We start from the raw sequence: 12,427 nt of genomic DNA on the forward strand, positions 1-12,427 counted from the left end.
TCTCTGAACATCCATGTGGTCACCATGCTCATGTTTCCTGGGGTCATATTCTCACACTGGAGCCGGCACACTGTCAGGGCCTATAATGGCCTGCTGGCAGGATGCAAAGTATGTAAAAAAATATCTCCAAGAATTTCTAGTTCCAGTTCCACACATAAGGAGCTTAGAAGTCACCAATCTATTCTAACAACAAGTAACAGCATGAACAGACCGAAAAATGAACAACTCCTCTTGAATCTGTAGCAGAGAGGAGGACATAGGGTAAACCACTGCCCCCAAGATTGGAGTGACAGACAGGCAAATACAAGGAGCCAAAGTTTACCAGAGCAGAGACTTGTGAGCAGAAACAACCACAGGAGCCAGGGCCGGGGTGGGAAAATCTGAATTGTAATTGACCAATAGCTGGACGCTCAGTGTGAACAACACTGAGAGTTAAAAACTCCAAAGGGACCCAGTCTTTTGTGGGTTTTATGGCCAGGAGCCCAAGCAATTTCTCACAATAAATATTGGAGAAAAACTCCCTCATGTTTCAGGAAGGGCGAGAGGAAAAGGAATGATTTTGAAATACGCTAGAGCACACTGTTCTTAACAGGGCCTGCCCTCAGGAGAGACTAGTTAACTAGAGCCTAACTTGCTGGAGTGTTATCAGAGCTTGACTGACCTGGCGGGAGGAAAGTACGTAACTCCAGTGAGCTAGTTTTCCATGTGAGGGAAGTGAAATAATCAACCGTGGTCCACTCTAGCCATCCTGTCCCACCTAAGGGAGGAGAAGAAAAAACTGAGAAATGCTCTGTGAAGTTCACAGTCCAGAGGCTCACTAAAAGAATTAGACCTGGGCTTCCCTGGTGGCGCAGTGGTTGGGAGTCCGCCTGCCGATGCAGGGGACACGGGTTCGTGCCCCGGTCTGGGAGGATCCCACATGCCGCAGAGCGGCTGGGCCCGTGAGCCATGGCCGCTGAGCCTGCGTGTCCGGAGCCTGTGCTCCGCAACAGGAGAGGCCACAACAGTGAGAAGCCCGCGCACAGCAAAAAAAAAAAAAAAAAAAAAAGAATTAGACCTAATCATAGACAAGAGAACTTTTCCCTCTCTTCTCCCACTGACCACCACATTATTGAAGGTCTGTGTACAGCAGCTCCTTTTATGGGTACATCATGTCTGGCTAACAATAAGAAATTACAAGGCATACTAAAAGGCAATAAACACAGTTTGAAGAGACAGAGGCAAACACAGAACCAGACATGGCAGGGATGTTGGAATTATCAAATTGGGACTATAAACAACTGTAATTAATATGCTAAGGGCTGTGAATGGCTAAAGCAGACAGTATGCAAGAACAGATGGGCAATATAGGTGGAGAGGTGGAAATCCTAAGAAAGAACCAAAAAGAAATGCTAGAGATCGAAAACATTGTACCACAAATGAAGAATGCCTTTGATGGGCTTATAGTAGACTAGACACAGCTGCAGAAAGAATCTCTTACCTCGAGGATATATCAATAGAAACCTCCAAAACTGAAAAGCAAAAAGAACAAGGAGTGAAAAAAAAAAAAAAGCAGAACAGAATATCCAAGGACTGTGGGACAACTACAAAAGGTGTAACATGTTTAATGGGAACATTAGAAGGAGATGAAAGAGAGAAAGGAACAAAAGAAATATCTGAAACAATAATGACTGAGAATTTCCCCAAATTAATGTCAGACACAAATCACCAGACCCAGGAACCTCAAAGGACACTAAGCAGGATAAATACTCCCCCTAAAATTACACCTAGGCATATCATTTTCAAACTACAGAAAACAACTTGTCCTTAGAAATCATGCAAGCAAGAAGATAGTGGAGTGAAATATTTAAGGTATTGAGAGAAAAAACCCTGCCAACACAGAATTCTGTACCTTATTAAATTATTCTTCAGAAGTGAAGGAAAAATAAGAACCTTCTCAGACAAACAGAACTTGAAGAAGATTTTTGCCAGTAGACTTGTCTTGCAAGAAATGTTGAAAAGTTTAACATTTAGAGAGAAGGAAAATGGTATAAGGTCAGAAACTTGGATCTACATAAATAAAGGAAAAGTATCAAGAATGAATAAGGAAAGGTAAAATAGAAACGTTTATTTTTCTTATTCTTAATCTAACAGATAAGAGTTTGTCAAAGTAATAATAGCAACAGTGTATTTGATTATGTGTGCCTATATATGTATATACTTATGTATGCTTATATATAAGTGAACTGCATGACAGCAATGATACAAGGGATGGGAGGAATTAGGATTATTTGGTTATTAGAAGGTACTCACACTCCATATAAAGTGGTATAGTGTTATTTGACAGTGGACATGGATTAGCTGTAAATGGGTATTGCAAATTCTAGGGTATTGCAAATTCTAACTACTTAAAAAAGTAAAAACAAAACAAAACAAAAACTATAAGTAATATGCTAAGGGGGAAACTGGAATCATATAAAATTAAATCAAGCCACAATTAAAACCACAAAAGGCAGAAAAACAGTGGAAGACAAAAATAGGAATAAAGAACAAGGGTAACAAGTAGAAAACAGTAACAAATATGGTAGATATAATCCAACTATATCAATAATCATTGTGAATTGTCAATGGTCTAAACGCACCAATGAAAAGGCAGAGTTTGTCAGGGTGGATCAAAAAGCAAGATCCAACTGTATGTTGTCTACAGGAAACCCAGTTTAAAGTGGCATGGACATATATACACTACCAAATGTAAAAGAGATAGCTAGTGGGAAGCAGCCACAGAGCACAGGGAGATCAGCTCTGTGCTTTATGACCACCTAGAGGGGTGGGATAGGGAGGGTGGGAGGGAGATGAATGAGGTAGGAGCTATGGGGATATATGTATATGTATAGCTGATTCATTTTGTTATAAAGCAGAAACTAACACACCATTGTAAGGCAATTATATTCCAATAAAGATGTTAAAAAAATAAAAAATAAATGTATAGAGAAAAATATACCATGCTAACTTGTTAATCAAAAGAAAGTGAGAGGGGGCTTCCCTGGTGGCGCAGTGGTTGAGAGTCCGCCTGCCGATGCAGGGGACATGGGTTCGTGCCCGGGTCTGGGAAGATGCCACATGCCGCGGAGCGGCTGGGCCCGTGAGCCATGGCCGCTGAGCCTGCGCGTCCGGAGCCTGTGCTCCGCAACGGGAGGGGCCACAGCAGTGAGAGGCCCGCGTACCGCGAAAAAAAAAAAAAAAGAAGAAAGTGGGAGTAGGTACATTCATCTCAGACACAGTAGACATCAAAGCAAAGAAAGTTATGAGGGATAAAGAAGGGCATTACATAATCATAAAGGGGTCAATTCTCTAAGAAGACATAACAATCCTAAACATGTATGTACCTAACAACAGAGCATCAAACTATATGAGGCAAAAACTGCTAAAACTGCAAGAAGAAATGGACAAATCTACTATCGTGGTTGGAGACTTCAACACCCCTCTATCGGAAATGGATAAATCCAGCAGGCAGAAAATCAGTAAGCATATAGTTGAACTGAACAACAGTATTAATCAACTGATATAATCATTTTCTTATGTACCAGAAATGAACAAGTAAAATTTGGAATTCAAACCACAATACCATTTACATTGGTAACCCCAAATTAAATACTTAGGTATAAATCTAATATGATATGTAGAAGATGTATATGAGGGAAGCTACAAAACTTTGATGAACAAAATTAAAGGAGAACTAAATAAATGGAGAGATATTTCATCTTCATGGATAAGAAGACAATATTGTCACAATGTCAGTTCTTTCCAGCTTGATCTATAGATTCAGTGCAATCCCGATCAAAATCTCAGCAAGTTATTTTGAGGATATTGACGAAGTGATTCTAAAGTTTATGTGGAAAGGCAACAGACCTCGAATAACCAACACAATATTCAAGAGAGAAGAACAAAATTGGAGGGCTGACACTACTTGATGTTAAGACTCACTATAAAGCTATAATAATCAAGACAGTATGGTATTGGTGAAAAAATAGATCAGTGAAAGTGAATAGAGAACTCAGAAATAGACTTACATAAATATAATCAATTAACTGATCTTTGGCAAAGGCAACAAATGAAGCAAAGATAGTCTTTTTAACAAGTGCTGTTGGAATAATTGGACATCCATATGCAAAAAAATGAATCTAGACACAGACAAAATTAACTCTTCACAAAAATTAACTCAAAATGTATCATAAACCTAAATGTAAAATGCAAAACTATAAACCTCTCAGAAGATAATAACACAGGAGAAAACCTAGATAACCTTGGTTATGGCAATGACATTTTAGATATAACACCAAAGAGATAATCCATGAAAGAAACAATTGATTAGCTGTACTTCATTAAAATTAAAAACATCTGCTCTGCAAAAGGCACTGTGAAGAAAATGAGAAGACAAGCCACAGACTGGTAGAAAATATTTGCAAAACATATATCTGAGAAAGGACTGTTATCCAAAATACACAAAAAACCTTAAAAACGCAACAATAAGAAAACAAACAACCCAAATAAAAAATGGGCCAAAGACCTTAACAAACACCACATCTTAACAGATTATTTAAAGATGATAAATAATCATATAAAAAGATGCTCTACATCCTATTTGATCAGGGAAATGCAAATTAAAACAACAAAAAGATACCATTGGGCTTCCCTGGTAGCGCAGTGGTTGAGAGTCCGCCTGCCGATGCAGGGGACACGGGTTCGTGCCCCGGACCGGGAAGATCCCACGGGAGAGGCCACAACAATGAGAGGCCCACGTACCTCAAAAAAAAAAAAAAAAAAGATACCGTTACTCATCAAAATCTGGAACACTGATAATACCAAATGCTAGCCAGGATGTGAAGCAACAGGAATTTTCATTCATTGCTGGTGGGAATGCAAAATGGTACAGCCACTTTGGAAGACAGTTTGGCACTTTCTTACAAAACATATCATTATACATTTGTCCACACCCATAGAATGACCAAGAGTGAGCCCTAAGGTAAACTCTAGACTTTGGGTGATGATGTTGTGTCAATGCAGATTCATGAATTGTAACAAATGTGAGGGAGGCTCTGCAGGTGTGGGAACAGGAGTATATGAGAAACCTTATCTTCCTCTTCATTTTGCTGGGAAGGTAAACTCTTTGAAATAAGTACATAGAAAAAAAATCTTCTAGGAGCATTGGTTTTATTCCACGGTAAATAATCTAAACATTATTTATACATGAACACAAACAGATATTTTTAAAAGTAGAGTGGGAAATTTACACTATTCTCTAAGATAAAACTTGATTTGAATGAAATTTCATCTTCACAGCAGGCCTGTCAGGTTATGCCAACTCCCGCTCCCTCCCCCAAGCTTGCACCAAACTCTTCCTGGAGTCTAAGTCCACACTCCTCTGCTTTTACGGTCCTTGTGTTCATGTTTGAGAAGCTCTGCTCTTACACTCCCATGACAGGATGGAAGAAAGTAAACATTTGATAAATATTTATTGACAAACTGATTCATTGATTCTTCAAAATTCAGAGCAGCTACAGGGAGTTGAAACCAACTTTTAGGAGGAAGTGGAAAGGACAATAATGGCCTTTTTGGCACTGGAGAAGCATCCTGCTAGAGAAGTGTTCTAGCTGGCTACCGTATGATGGTTCCCTCATCAATGAAATGGTGATGAGACTGAGAACACTGTTCAGGGAAGAAGAAACTTTGGAGAGGTGGAACAGGAGGCATGGTGAGACATGTGTGACAGAAAAGAAATGGGCAGAGCAGAGCTCAGAGCTCAGAGACACGTCTCAGGAGAGGCAAATGCACTCAAGCAAAGCAACGGGCAGGTCTTGTTTTCCCTCCAAACTCAAATCTTCAAGAAATAAACAGTTGGTTTTTGTTTACTTGGGGCTTTCGTTTTGTTTTGCTTTTGTGCCTTGGAAAGGACTACCAACATACAGTGGCTCAGGTGAAACCTTTATGTCAGCAGGAAAGACAAAACCCAGATTAACCACCGTGGTGGTGTTTCCCTCAGCTGCTCTCAACCACAGAGCAAGCACCCTCTCTTGTTTCGAGAAACCCCAGCCCAAACCAAAATTGCTTAGCCAACTTTGCCAAGTGGAACTTAACACAATTTTTCTAAACCTCCTAATGTGATAATTTGCAAGTTACCACGACTTCATTTGGGCCCGGTGACTAAAAGTCTTCGCTTCACTTGCTGTATGAAGAAAGACTTGTTGTTGAACACCTGTTTGTGCAACACAAGCCCTTGGCTCCCTACATCGTCTCTATGCAGGATTATAATGTCTCGGGAAAGGGGTGTATCCTAGCCGGGTTCTCTATATTCGCTGCCAAGCTTGCCCAGTGGAGCCCTCTCCTCAGATCTGGCATCCTGGGTGTGTTAGTATTTCTGATGGCTATGGAATTCCCTCAACTTGTCAACTGCCTGGCAGAAATTGGTTGCCAGGCCTTGGTTTTATTTTTTTTTATTTATTTTTTTTTTTGCGTTATGTGGGCCTCTCACTGTCGTGGCCTCTCTCGTTGCGGAGCACAGGCTCCGGACATGCTGGCTCAGCGGCCATGGCTTATGGGCCCAGCCGCTCTGCGGCATGTGGGATCTTCCCGGACCAGGGCACGAACCCGTGTCCCCTGCATCGGCAGGCGGACTCCCAACCACTGCGCCACCAGGGAAGCCCAGGCCTTGGTTTTAGAGAGATGTGGCAGAGGGCTATGGGTAGTGGTCTGAGAATCATGAGGGTGGGATGGAGTGAGGGTGAGTGCAGTGAGGCAGCAGCCATTCCTATGTGCACTCTGCTTGCATGCTAGGGTATTTAACAGTCACACCCTGGGAAGGTCTTAGGGATCATCTAGCACCTGATTCATTATATAGAAGTGAAAGCTGAGTCTCCAAGAGGTTGAATGATACACTGAAGGTTAAACAGCAACCTACTTGTGGGGAGGAGGGTAGAAATTTACACTACTTTTGCTTTGGGAGGGGAATACTCTCAAAATGCCAGGCATTTGTCTAGATGCTTTGCATAATCTACCTTTTTTAACTTCACAAACGTGTATGGCAGAGAAGCTCACCTCTTTATGGCCCTATTTTATAAAGAAGGATAGGGGTTCTGAGAAGTCAGTTAAGTTTGAATCCACATCTGTCCACTAAGCCCATGCCTTTTCCTCTGTGCACCTGATGCCCATCCCCTACTCGGCAGAATCCATAACACTCTCCCCAGAACCTAACCCAGGATCTGAGGACTGGGCTCCTGCTGTCCCGTAGAGGATGGTGAATGGGGGAGAATGGCTATTCCTAGGGTTGTAAGTGGCACCTAAGAACATATTCATGCACAGAAATGATGATATAAATTGATGTTTAGGTTTGCACTGTGATGACTAGAACCATCATGTGTTGAATAACCTTTTCAACCCTGTTGTTTGGGTGTAAGGACATGCTCTGAGTTCCTAGTAAATGATTTTCTTTAATGTGTCTACTGGGGATGTTATTAAAAGACGGATTTCATTTCAGTAGATCTGAGTGGGGTCAGAGATTCTGCATTTCTACAAGCTCCCAGGTGATACCGATTGGACCCGGCCATGGACCATACTTTGAGTAGCAAAATTTTGGACCAAACTCAATTCATGAATTGGAGACTCACTCTAGATCAAAACTAGCTAATTAAGTTGGAGTGGCTTGTTTGTTTGTTTGTTTAATGGGGCTGACCCCTAAGTCAGCCATGGTTTCCTAACCATTTGTTTGGAAAATCTTCCCATTTCCCATGCAGTAAACCACTGCTCACACCTAGTATTTCACCTTCTCCAACACACATCCAGGCTCTGCTAAAAATTATCTTCTAAAGTTCTACAAGGAAATGCCGTTCCTGTGTTCTCAGGCACACACACATGTACCAGCTGGCAGCAACTCTGCTGCTCTTTCCAACAAGCAAACCAAAGTTTAACAAGTTCCATCATCAAAGTCTCTGGATGAGCAGTGCATCCCCTTCTGGAAGCTGCCCCGTTCTCCTCCCACACTAGGAGGGCCTTTCAGCCCTATCTCCTCAAGGAACCCTTCAGTTGAACATTTCAAAGCCACCACCCTCCTTCCAATTGGTGTGTGCCTTACACATTCGGCCTATAAGATCCTTTTACCGAGTCATCTTTTTTGGTTTGCGTGTCTTGTCTTCTTAACCAAATCTTCAGCTCTTTGAAGGCAGAAGCTCCATCTATTGTCTCATTGCATCTTCCCATAATGCTTAGCCCAATGTTTTGCTCTAATTATAGGATAAATAATTCTCTCTTAATTTCCTGAAAGCTTTTTTTCCTATTGTGTGAGAATAAAAGCTCCTATTGGGCCTGCAAAGAGTGTCTGTGAAGATCACAGGATGGAATCTTCAAATATTACTAAGTCAATAAATTAACTTCTTACCTATGGCAGGGATGGAATTGTATAAATTCATGCCAGAATTCACATCAATAGTGTACAAGAATCATATGAGATAATGCATGGGAAAACATTTGATAAAGTATAAAGCCCTCTGTAAATGTAAGATATTACCTTGTTATTATTATTTAATACATATGTTTCCACCAGAAGTGAACAACCACGAGCTCACCAAGAAATGAGACAGGCTTTAACTCTGCCCTAAACCCACTCCATCTGAAAAGGGACTTTTTTTTCATTCATTCATCCTTGAATTATAAGTCAATAAACTAAGACTCTCTCCTGGGCCAGGAAATGGAGGAAAGAGGAAAACATTAGGATGGATCTGCAAACCTAATGCTAGTATCACATGGCAGCTCCCATGTCCTGAAGCTCAGGGGTAGCCAGGTACAATTTAATATGACCAGGGGAGCTATTTCATGGGCTGCAAGAGGCAGTGAGAATGAATGTCGTTCACAGTAGGACAGCATAATAACATCCATGTGTTTGTCTGCATGTACAGAGGCACTCCATATGGCCTACTCTTTCATCTTATTGGATAAGTCGTGCTACCTCTCACTTTCCTCCTGCCTGTCCAGACTTTCTTCCACCCTGCCCCTACTTTCCTTCTCACTACAGTTTCTTCATTATCAATGCCTTGGAGTGGTCCTGGACCCTGTATCCTAGGCACCACTCTCCTGGAACTACAGCAGCTTCTTCCAGCTTCTCTCCCTTTGAAGACCCATGTATACTTCCAGATGTACTTCCTTTCTGGTTCCATCTGGCTGTTATGACAAACATTCCACCCTGGATTTACCAGTTCCCTTAAACTCAACACACCTTAAACAGAACCATATTTTCTGCCAGGCCTTCTCCACGCCTAGCATTTTCCATCTCAGAGAATGGTACCACCAGCCACCCAGAGAACTAGAGTGACCGAGACAGACCAACACCGATGGCCCTCCAAAGAAGCATTTGTTAAATATGGATCTGACATGTTTACAGGAATCTGTATGAGCTGCCTGTGGGAAGACTGAGCCCCACTAGTGGCTGTGCTCACTGCTCTCTCCTGTCCTAAGTAACTCAGCTCTGGCCTCACACCTACAAGCTGCAGTTAAGCAGACCCACTCCCTTAGGATGACCAATTCATCCCAATTTACCCAGTAATTCCTTGACTTTACCATTGAAAATCCCATTCTTTGGAACCCCCTGGTCCTGAGCAAATCTGGACAGTTGGTTGCTCTCTCTCTCTCTCTCTCTCTCCCCTTAGAAGGCAGTTTAGAGACCACCTGTGGTTACTTGCTGCACTAGCTTCCTTGGGCAGCTGTAACAAAGCATCAACTGGGTGGCTTCTACAACAGAAATTTATTGTTTTATAGTTCTGGGGACTGGGAGTCCGAAGTCAAGACGTTGGCAGGTTCGGTTCCTTCTGGGGGCTGTGAGAAAGAATCTGCTCCGTATCTCTCCCATAGCTTCTGGTGGTTTGCTGCAATCTTTGGAATTCTTCAGCTTGTAGAGACAACACCCTGATCCCTGGCTTCATCTTCACGTGGCTTTGTCCCTGTGCATGCGTCTGCGTCCCAATTTTCCCTTTATAGAAGGACACCACTCATACTGGAATAAAAGCCCACCCTACTCCAGTATGACCTCATCCTAACTTAAGTAATTACATCTGCAATGACCCTATTTCCAAATTAGGTCACATTCTGAAGTACTGGGGATTAGGACTTCAACAAATGAATTTTAGGGGGACACAAGTCAACCCACAACACTTGGTGTTGGTTACTTGGGAATCTCAACCTCCCAGGCCCACTTCAACTACCTCATGTAGTATATGGAGATCATGAACCATCAGCTACAGTCAGGAGTCTCCCTAAGTTAAACTGGGCAATATCATTTTTACTACCTCATTTCATTTTCTGGGTTGTTTTACTGACCTTTCTAGATTGGATCCCAGGCAGCTGACAAGCCAGGCCCCAGGCTTTGTCCAGGAGTCTCCTAGACTCTCCTATGCACTCCTACCATTCTTTGATTTTATCCCTTAAATATCTCTCAAATCAATCTCCACCTCCAGTGTTTTAACTCAGGCTCTCATCACAACAATAGCCTAACTCACTTTCCTCTTTGTTCTGGTCCAGGGGGCCCCCCTTCTAGCTTTCCCTGCACCTTACTTTCTACAATGCACATCCCCACACTTAAAAGCCCCCAATGGCTCTTCACAGAGCAGGTAGAGTTCGAATGCCTTTCCTTCACACCCAGGGGCCTAGGTGGCCTGACTCCTGCCTGACTTCTCAGCCTCATTCTCTGCTGCCTTGTCCTCATGCACAGCAAATCCCAGTGACACTCAACTCTGTGGTTCACCAGATCGTGCTACTGTCTCTGGTTCCTGCCTTGGCACATGCTCTTCCCTCTACCCTTGATGCACTTCTCCCCACTGCTGTTGTCTGTGCTCCTGTTTATCCTTTAAACTCTGCTCAAGTATGACTTCTTCTGGGAAGCTTTCCCTGATCCTGCAGAACGATATATGCTGTTCCCACAGAACTTCTCACTGCACTTACCACAAATCAGTACACTTTTTTTTTTTTTTTTTTTTGCGGTACGCATGCCTCTCACTGTTGTGGCCTCTCCTGTTGCGGAGCACAGGCTCCGGACGCGCAGGCTCAGCAGCCATGGCTCACGGGCCCAGCCGCTCCGCGGCATGTGGGATCTTCCCGGACCAGGGCACGAACCCGTGTCCCTTGCATCAGCAGGCGGACTCTCAACCACTGCGCCACCAGGGAAGCCCTCAGTACACTTTTTATCTGTCTCTTCCTCTTGGTCAGAGGACAAGAAGTTCATGAACCATCTAAAACTGTATCAAAAATGCACTTTGTACCTCATCTCCCCTCACTATTAGATGTGTACCTTGGGGCAAATTATTTAACCATTTTAAGCCAAGAGGTTCTCCACTAAAATATACAGATAATGAAAGTATCCACTCATGACGTTGGGGTTAGTACTAGATGAGATAAAGTAGAGAGCTTGACACATTGCCTGGTGCATGGCACTGATTCTCAAAAACTGTTGCTGTTGTCATCATGTTTGTTGTTCTTCTTGTGGTTGATTTCAGTAACACAGCAGTCTCAGATGCGGCACATGGACTCTAGACTTGCACTGTCTGGGAGTAAATTCTGGTTCTCACCACTTATTAGCTGTGTGTCCTTGTGCTTGCATCTCTATTTTATCATCTGTATGTGCAGATAATAATAACTACTTCATAGATATTTGAAGATTAAAATATGCTACTTTTGAAGCATTTGGAACAGAACCTGGCATGTAGTAAGTGCTCAATAAATAATAGCCTCTAATATAATGGGCTTTTATCAGATTCCCAAAGGGTTCCAAGACTACAGAAGAGATGGAGAATCAATTTTCTAGTCTGTGAACACCTTGAGGGAGGCACTGTGTATTAATCTTTGTATTCCAACCATATACTACAGCACTGCACACACAGTAGATGCTCGATGATTTTTTCAATGAATGGATGAATTGTAAATTGAGCAATAAATGCCAAGTTAAATAACGTCACTTTTCAAGATGTCACAAACAGAGCAGCCTCATCCCTTGAGAACATGGCTGAGAATCAGGAAGTGGGAAAAGTATACGTTCCAAAAACGGTGCATAAAAGCTCCCATACTTTATTCAGAGGAATCATAAAATGTTAGAGCTGGACTGGACTTTAGCAATGATCTATTACAGCTCCCTCATTTTGTAGATGAGGAAAATGAGCTGACTCTCAGATTCGATTTCCTCTCCCTTTATATATAATTCTAAGGTTCGTTATCTGGCTTCCTGGCCAAGGCACATTAAGGAGAGCAAATCTGGAGAGGAAAAAGCAGTGAGAGCTATGTATATCCACGATAAGTATCAAGAAGTGAAAGCTGGGCTGGGGATAGGGAAGCTATATAAAAAGCAGAAAGAAAAACTGAAAAATCACCACAGCCTGCAACACTGGCAGGCGGGTAAAAGTGTTCCCTTCTCAACACA

The sequence above is a fragment of the Grampus griseus genome (genome assembly GCF_964374135.1).
Source record: "Grampus griseus genome assembly, chromosome: 2".
NCBI lineage: Eukaryota > Metazoa > Chordata > Mammalia > Artiodactyla > Delphinidae > Grampus > Grampus griseus.